A 7,531-nucleotide genomic window follows, 5' to 3' on the forward strand; every position below is an offset into this window, starting at 1 on the left:
TCTCAAACGACGCTCTTCTTTCCTTCTTGCTCTTTCTCCTTCAGATATTTCAGTATAGAGTGTTGCATAGCTTGTTGCTTATATTCTCTCATTCTCTGATTCTTCACCAAAGAGATCAATCCCATCATTTGTCCCTTCATTTCCTTGCCTAGACGTAGCCATACCTCACGTAGTTAAGTGCTGCTGAGGAACAAGGATATGATATGTCTAGATGGGGGGGCAAATAGGCTACCTGTAAATTTTCAATTCAAGAAATTGTTAAAACCTTAAGCTGCAGTGCCGCTCTTAGGCCCAGCACTGTCGTAGTCGGCACCATCATGTAGGGGCCCGTCACTGCCGAACAATCTAAAATGTTCTAAACGGAGCCAAACTTTAACATAATCTAAATGATATGATTTCTCACTTCTACCGAGAATATGAATATCAAACTAACAATGAGCTGCAAGCAGACTGAATAGAGTAGAGAGGCATTCAAATAAGCATAACTTAAACCTTAACTACTCAAATGAGCAAATCAAATCAGCACACATGAACAAGGCATTTATCGCATGGTTTTAGCTCACCACAAAGTCTTGCCTACCTCCACGTTGTTGAGGAGAGCCACTAAGGCCAAGGGTTACAAACCCCTCCTCGATCTCAAGCCAAGAGCTTTCGCTCTTAGTAATGAGAGGTTTTTACTATGATTTGGGAAAACTTACAATGTACCAAGGCTGCAACAATCTTGCAGCTCAAGGAAAAAACTACATGCCAGCTAGGAGCAAGATCCAAGATTTAATGAGAGAGTGCTTGTTGTTCACTTGTTTTTGATTACTGAATCATAAAACAAGGCAACATAATTGTTAAACGTTAATGACCTTCGTCCTTTAAAGCATGATCTCCTTTCGGGCATAATGGATCTTGAACGAAGATCATGAAGAACAAGTCTTAATCATTCATAAATATAAAAATGTAGTTACCGATGTAACATTATGCTAGATATTCATTTCATATCAAATGTTAAACAACATCAAGATCCATATCATATATCGACAAAGTGATACATAATGTATATTACATTTGTACCTTCGGCTTGCTTGAAGGCAAAAGCGCGAATGCAATTCCAATCCAGCGCGAACAATACGATGGTACTGTTCACCTATTTATAGGTATGGGGCGCAGCCAAAGCAAAAGTAAATTTATGACCCTTATATATATAATCCTAATACAAACATTATGGATTAATGGGTCTTTTTGTCTTTGGCTCAACATCGCGTTTGACCTTCATAACCATCTTGAGCCGAATCTATGACCATTTGGCGCTTTGCGCATACTTCTTGCAGCTTCGGCATTTAGTCCCGCTGGCTATAGGCGATTTCTCCGTCCTGAGGACCTTCGGGAGAGAAGGAGACCACCAACAGTAGCCCTTCGTGGTGCTAGGTCATTTTTTTCATAACGAGCTCGCGAAACACACGAAGGTTTCTGAATGCTGAAGGTCCGAAAAACACCTTCCTTGAGCTTGTTATTAAAAAACGAATAAAAAGTTACGGCCAGTGCCGGTCCACCGATCAGTCAGTATGAGCAATGCGGCGATTGGCCTTCTTCACCTGCAGGACTATATAAACAGATGAGTTGGTGAGAAGTTACCACAACATTCATTTTATTGCATCGTTGTGCTGTTGAAATTTTTTACTGAAGCCAAAGCTTTCCTGTGCTCTGTGCACTTGCTGTCTATTCTTCGAACAATCGTCAAGTTAGTTGAAAGTTAGCTTCGCCTTAAGAACTGAAATGGCGAGAATCAGGCCTACTGCTAGGCTGACAAACGAAGGTGAAGAGACTGAGGCAACAGAGACAGCGCCAATCTCAGAAGTTATGAGGTACTCTGGGTTGGTTGTTCGAGAGGGAGGAGAAGCTTTTCTTGAGGAAGATACCCGTAATGCCGAACCTGGGAATATTGTTGCCGAAGGTGGAAGCGATGATGAAGAGGATGATGGTATACTAAGTCTAAGCAAGCCTAGCCATATCGAATTTGGCAGATACACCGTGAAGCCTGAGGACTTAGTTTTGATGAAAAAGCTTGGTTATTTTGGGAGAAATGATGATAACTTGATAAGGTTTGCGGGTGAAGAAATAATTCCAGAGCCAAAGGATGATGATGAGGTGGTTTTTATGAGCTTCCATGCCGGGATTTGATTCCCGTTGTACGAGATGATTGGCAAAGTGCTAAAGAGATTTGAGATATATCTTCATCAGCTAACACCAAATGCTATAGTCAGACTTTGTGTCTCGAAGTCAGAGAAAGAGTGATAATGCTGAAGGATTCTGCAGAGTTCATTAACTCCATTACCAGACCAAGGCGAGAGCAGATGGTCTGCACAAGAACTTCGGATGCTACAATTTTGCATATCGAAAGGATACGAAGGCCCTTGTGATTGGATACTGCACCAAGTGGCCCACCGGCTAGACAAATTAATGGTTTTATGTGAAAGCTGATGAGAAGAGAAGGGAGAAGCTTATGAGTATGGTGATGAGTCCCTTGAAACTAAGCTTCGGCACGACGAGGCCATTATGCAACATGCAACTTGGCTCCCCATGCCAACTAGCCGAAGTAGAATTCAGGGTTGTGGCCGAGCATATTAGTACTCAGGACATGTTTCAAGAATACCTAGCCTACAAGAATTTTCCCACGTCAGGTGGGTGGAGATTGCCAAAGAAGAAAAACGAAGGAAAGAAATTTAAACTTGTTAGACTTCTGTATCGCTTTAAGTTTCAGAAAACCTTTAGGGGCCCTTGTGTCGAATGGTTGGAGGTCATTGAGACAATGTGTAATGAAACCCTTGGAAATTACACTAAGAAGAGGACTAGCTAATGAATGCTGCCTTCGGCACACGAGAGAAACGAAGGCTAAATCGAGTGATGGATGCCCTTGGCTTCGAGTATCCCGACCTGACGAAGAGGCCGGTGGAGTGAAAAAGAAAAGAGTTGTAAGTATTCTGAAAAGACTAGCACAAAGATCTGTCGAGAAGGACAAAAATAAAAGGTTAACAAAAAGATCGAAGTTAACGCCAGAACCATCGGTATCTAAGAAAAGAAAGATTATATCATCGAGCCGCGAAGAAGAAGAGAGATCTTCTCCACCGAAGCACTCTGCCAAGACCCCTTCGGCAACTTCTATTGGCGTGACAGAAATTTTAGAGGTAATGGCTGGACCCTTGACTTTCACCATGCTAAGTCCTCTAGGATCAGAGCTAACAAGCTTATTACAGCCAAAGAAGAAAGATACTAGGGAAACTATCGAAGCAGAGGCAGAAAAAGAGCCTTCGGCACCCGGTGGGGGAAACGCGCAGAAGAAGCGCGGTATGATGAATGTGATGAGGGCTATTCTTGATACCCCGCCACCGGTAATTCAAAAGAGGATGACCCCTCTGTTGCTGATGAAGCGCCTCAACGGGCCGAAAGTAGTGGCGGTCCCCTCGGAACAACTTTATCAGAGATTGATAGACTTATTGCTGACGTAGTGCCTAAGAAGAATATCGAGGGACGATTGCTCCTGAGACTTCAAGTCAAAGGGGAAAAGAACTAAAGAAGCCTCTTTGAAAGATAAAAGCTTCGACTTACGGCACCTGGGAGGCCAACAACTTTCCGAAGAGGATATATCTGAATTAAAAGAATTTGATGTGTCTAGCGGCTACCAGCCTGGATTTGTTCGCTTCGGCGGCGTAGATCGCGCTGGGGCAAATATTGTGAGCACGTTGTCGAAGAGTATCGAGTTCCCAAAGCTACAAAAAAACATTAGCAATTATATAAGACAACATATCACATGCAGCTTGTTTTACTCAAATTTTAAGGTATCATTTTCTATTGTTCCTCCTTCGTCAGGTCAGCTTTAGTGTTTCAAAACTGAAGGTCTAGTTCAACTTTGTCTTTTGATACAGAGTTTGCTACTGAGCAAGGCTTTGAAGTTGCAACAAGATGATGAAGACAGAAAGAACGAATTTATTATCAGTGACTTAGAGAAAAAGATTGAGGGCCTTGAAAATTATTTAAAAGAAAAGGACGCCTTGCTTAGCCTAGCCGAAGGCTCTCTTGCTAAAGCTCGTCTTCAAAATGAGAAGCAAGGAATTCTAATTTCGAATCAAGATGTAAGAATTGAAAAGTTGAGTAAAGAGCTGAAGGAAACAAAAACAATTTTGGAAGAAAACACGAGCTGATTCAGTCGTGAATTTGAAGCCTTAAATATGAAAATCAAGGCCGAGGCTGAGAAAAGCTTTAAGATTAGTGAAACACTGAAAGCTCTTCGGGACAGATGCTTCGGCTTTACAACACAATGCTCTGCTCGGTTGGAAGATATTTTCAATTCTGTCGGAGCAACATCTGAGGAAGTCAGTCATTCTGCCAAAGATATCCCAGGGCACTCGGATGGATTGAGAAAGAAATTGAAGATCTTGATGAAGTCATAGTCAGCCACGGTGACTTTTGTGCACTAGTGACTGACCGTGGAACAATTGCTGCTTTTGCCAAGGGGTGATGCAACCACCTCAAGACTGTTAATAAACCAACCTTTGACCTTTCAGCATCAGATTTGGACGACATCCCGGCCGAAGCCAGAAGTGTGGGCAATAGATTTATTACTTAGATCTAGAGGAAGGGTGGCCGGGAAATTACTAGAAACGAAGCACGAGCATTAATTAACAAGGTATGAAGATTTTCTTACTTTCGTACTTCTTCGTGTTTTCTCACATTATGGCTCATAATACCTTTGCCCCATTATTTTCAGGGCGATGCTGATGAAGATTGACAAGCCGAAGCTTATCCAATAACCCTAAAGAATTCTTTCGAAGTTGTCTTGCAATTTCGCTAGTAGTCCTAAAAGATGCTCTTAAAGCTCTTTTTTGTAAAAAAATCATTATATTCGGCAAAAAATTGTCGAAGAATGTAATATTTTGTAAACATTTATGAGTACCTTGTAATATTACCTTTCTTCCGCTGTTATTTGCTTTGCTATGGATGAAACCAGTGTTTCCTATTTTTTAGCCGAAGGCGAAAAACACCTTCCCTTCTTTTTGTTCACAATGAAGCATTCTTTATCCGAAGAGAAGAAACATCCTTCCTTTCATTTCGTTCACAACGAAGCATTCTTGAGCAGAAGCATCCATTAGTTGTCTGCATGCAATGAATGCATCATGGTGCGATGAAGCTAAAGATGTCTAATGAATGTTTGGATGGATGCAAAGTATGATGTGATGAAGTATGCACATACAGAGAGACTCTGCATCCCCTTAGGAACGACTTTGGAGTCTTTTCACCTTTTACTTAGGTGGCATTTTAGCAATGCACCCCTTAGAAACGACTTTGGAGCTAAGCTCTGCATCCCCTTAGGAACGTATTTGGAGCTTCTTCACCTTTTACTTAGGTGGCATTTTAGCTCTGCATCCCCGTAGGAACAACTTTGGAGCTATTTCACCTTTTACTTAGGTGATATTTTAGCTCTGCATCCCCGTAGGAACGACTTTGGAGCTTTTTATATTTTTACACTCGATGGTGTAATCTCAGATCTTTACATTTTACATATGGGGAAATTTGCCCTTGTATTGGAAAGGGCTGCGAAAAGAAAATGAAAATTACAACATATGGCCCCATTAAAAACCTTTCTCCCCTCTTGAAAGGAAAAGGGTGTCGTAGGAAAAAGGAAATTACATGACTGTTATGCATAGTATCTCCGAAGCTCGTCTGCATTCCAGGATCTTGGAATATCATTCCCATCCATGTCTCTTAACCTATACAATCCTGGTTTTGATGAAGATACTACCAAGAAGGGGCCCTCCCACTTGAGTTGTAGCTTCCCCACTGTTTCTGGGTTGACTATTCTTCAAAACACCAAATGCTCTGGCTTAATATTCTTTAATCTCACTTTCCTATCCCGCCACTTTATTGTTTCGGCTTGGTATTTATTGATATGATCTATTGTCTGAAGTCTGATCCCTTCTATGGAGTCTTTTGATACTTTGCAAGTGTCTTCGTCCTCTGCCGAAGCTAGAGTCCTTATTGATCCTATTCTTGCTTCTTTCGGTGTTATTGCTTTGTCTCCGTACAAAAGCTTAAATAGGGTGAACTCCGTTGATCTTGAAACAACAGTGTTCTGATTCCACACTACCTTTACTAGTTTGTCTGGCCACTTTCCCTTTGGCAAATTAAAGATTGATTTCATTATTCCTATGATGATGATTCCATTTGCCCGCTCTACTAAATCGTTGGATTCTGTATGTCTCACTGATGCAACGTGTATTTTTGTTCCAATCTGATCATAGAAAGTTTTAAATGCTTCAGAGTCGAATTGTGCTCCATTGTCAACTGTGATAGCCTTTGTCACACCAAAGCAGCAAATGACATTCTGTCAGGAAAACTTTTGGACTGTGGCCAAAGTTATCATAGCCAACAGTTTAGCTTCAATCCATTTTGAGAAATATTCCATTGCTACCACAACATATCTCAACTTTCCTTGGGCTGGTGGAAGTGGTCCCAATAAGTCTAGTCCCCATCTTTGCAATGGCCAAGTGGGCTAAATCAGTTGTGTTAGGGATGAAGGTTGTTTCTGGTCCCTAGCACACTTATGACAATTTTCACATTTTTGCACTAGGTCCGCTGCATCCGAAGAAGCCTTCGGCCAGTAAAGTCCTTGTCTAAAAAATTTGCCAAGGAGTGGCCTGGATCCAATGTGGGCTCCGCATATTCCCGAGTGTATTTCCTTCATCAATTCTTGACCTTTGGCTCTGGATAGATATTTTAGTAATGGGGAGCATACTCCTTGCTTGAACAATTCCCCTTCTATAATCACATATGGCCTTGTTCTAGCATGCATCCTTTTTATGTAAGATTGATCATCCGAAGGGTAATTGACCTGGAGAAAGGATACAATTTGTATTCTCCAATCTTCGCTATGCACAGGTGAAATTGTAAGCACCACCCTTTCCATGAGTTCAACCGTGCTTTGAGAGTTTCAAAGAATACTTCTAGGGAAGTGGAAGCCCCTATACCGCTGATTTGGCTAGCAAGTCTACTTGTTCATTGTCCCCTCTTGTGATATTTTTCACCGAGAAGCCTTCTAAGGAGGCTTCCATTCTTTGGACTGTGTCAAGATTTTTTCAAGCTTCGTATCACTTGCCTTACTTCTTTTGTCAACATGGCATGTGATTAAATGACAGTCATATTTAAGTACTGCTCTTGTTATTCCCATGGCCCTAAGCTTTCGAAGCCCCAAAAGGACTGCTTCATATTCTGCAATGTTATTTGTGCAATTGAATTCCAACCTGGCTGTATAGCAGGTGTTGGGGGCCTTCCTCTTCCGAAGGTCCTCAAAAACATAACTAACATGTTTGTTAGTATATCAGACTGTTACAGGAGGCTTTGGCTTTGAGATGAAGGTGTGCATGGTATGAAGGTGTGATCTGAAGAAAGGACAATCTAGATCTGAAGCTGTGGCTGAAGAAGCTTCGGCTTAGCACGATGACAATGGTGAAAGGCGAAACCAACTTAAAGGAGAAAAGACTGCTTAGTC

Source organism: Zea mays, chromosome 1 (genome assembly GCF_902167145.1).
Source record: "Zea mays cultivar B73 chromosome 1, Zm-B73-REFERENCE-NAM-5.0, whole genome shotgun sequence".
Lineage (NCBI taxonomy): Eukaryota > Viridiplantae > Streptophyta > Magnoliopsida > Poales > Poaceae > Zea > Zea mays.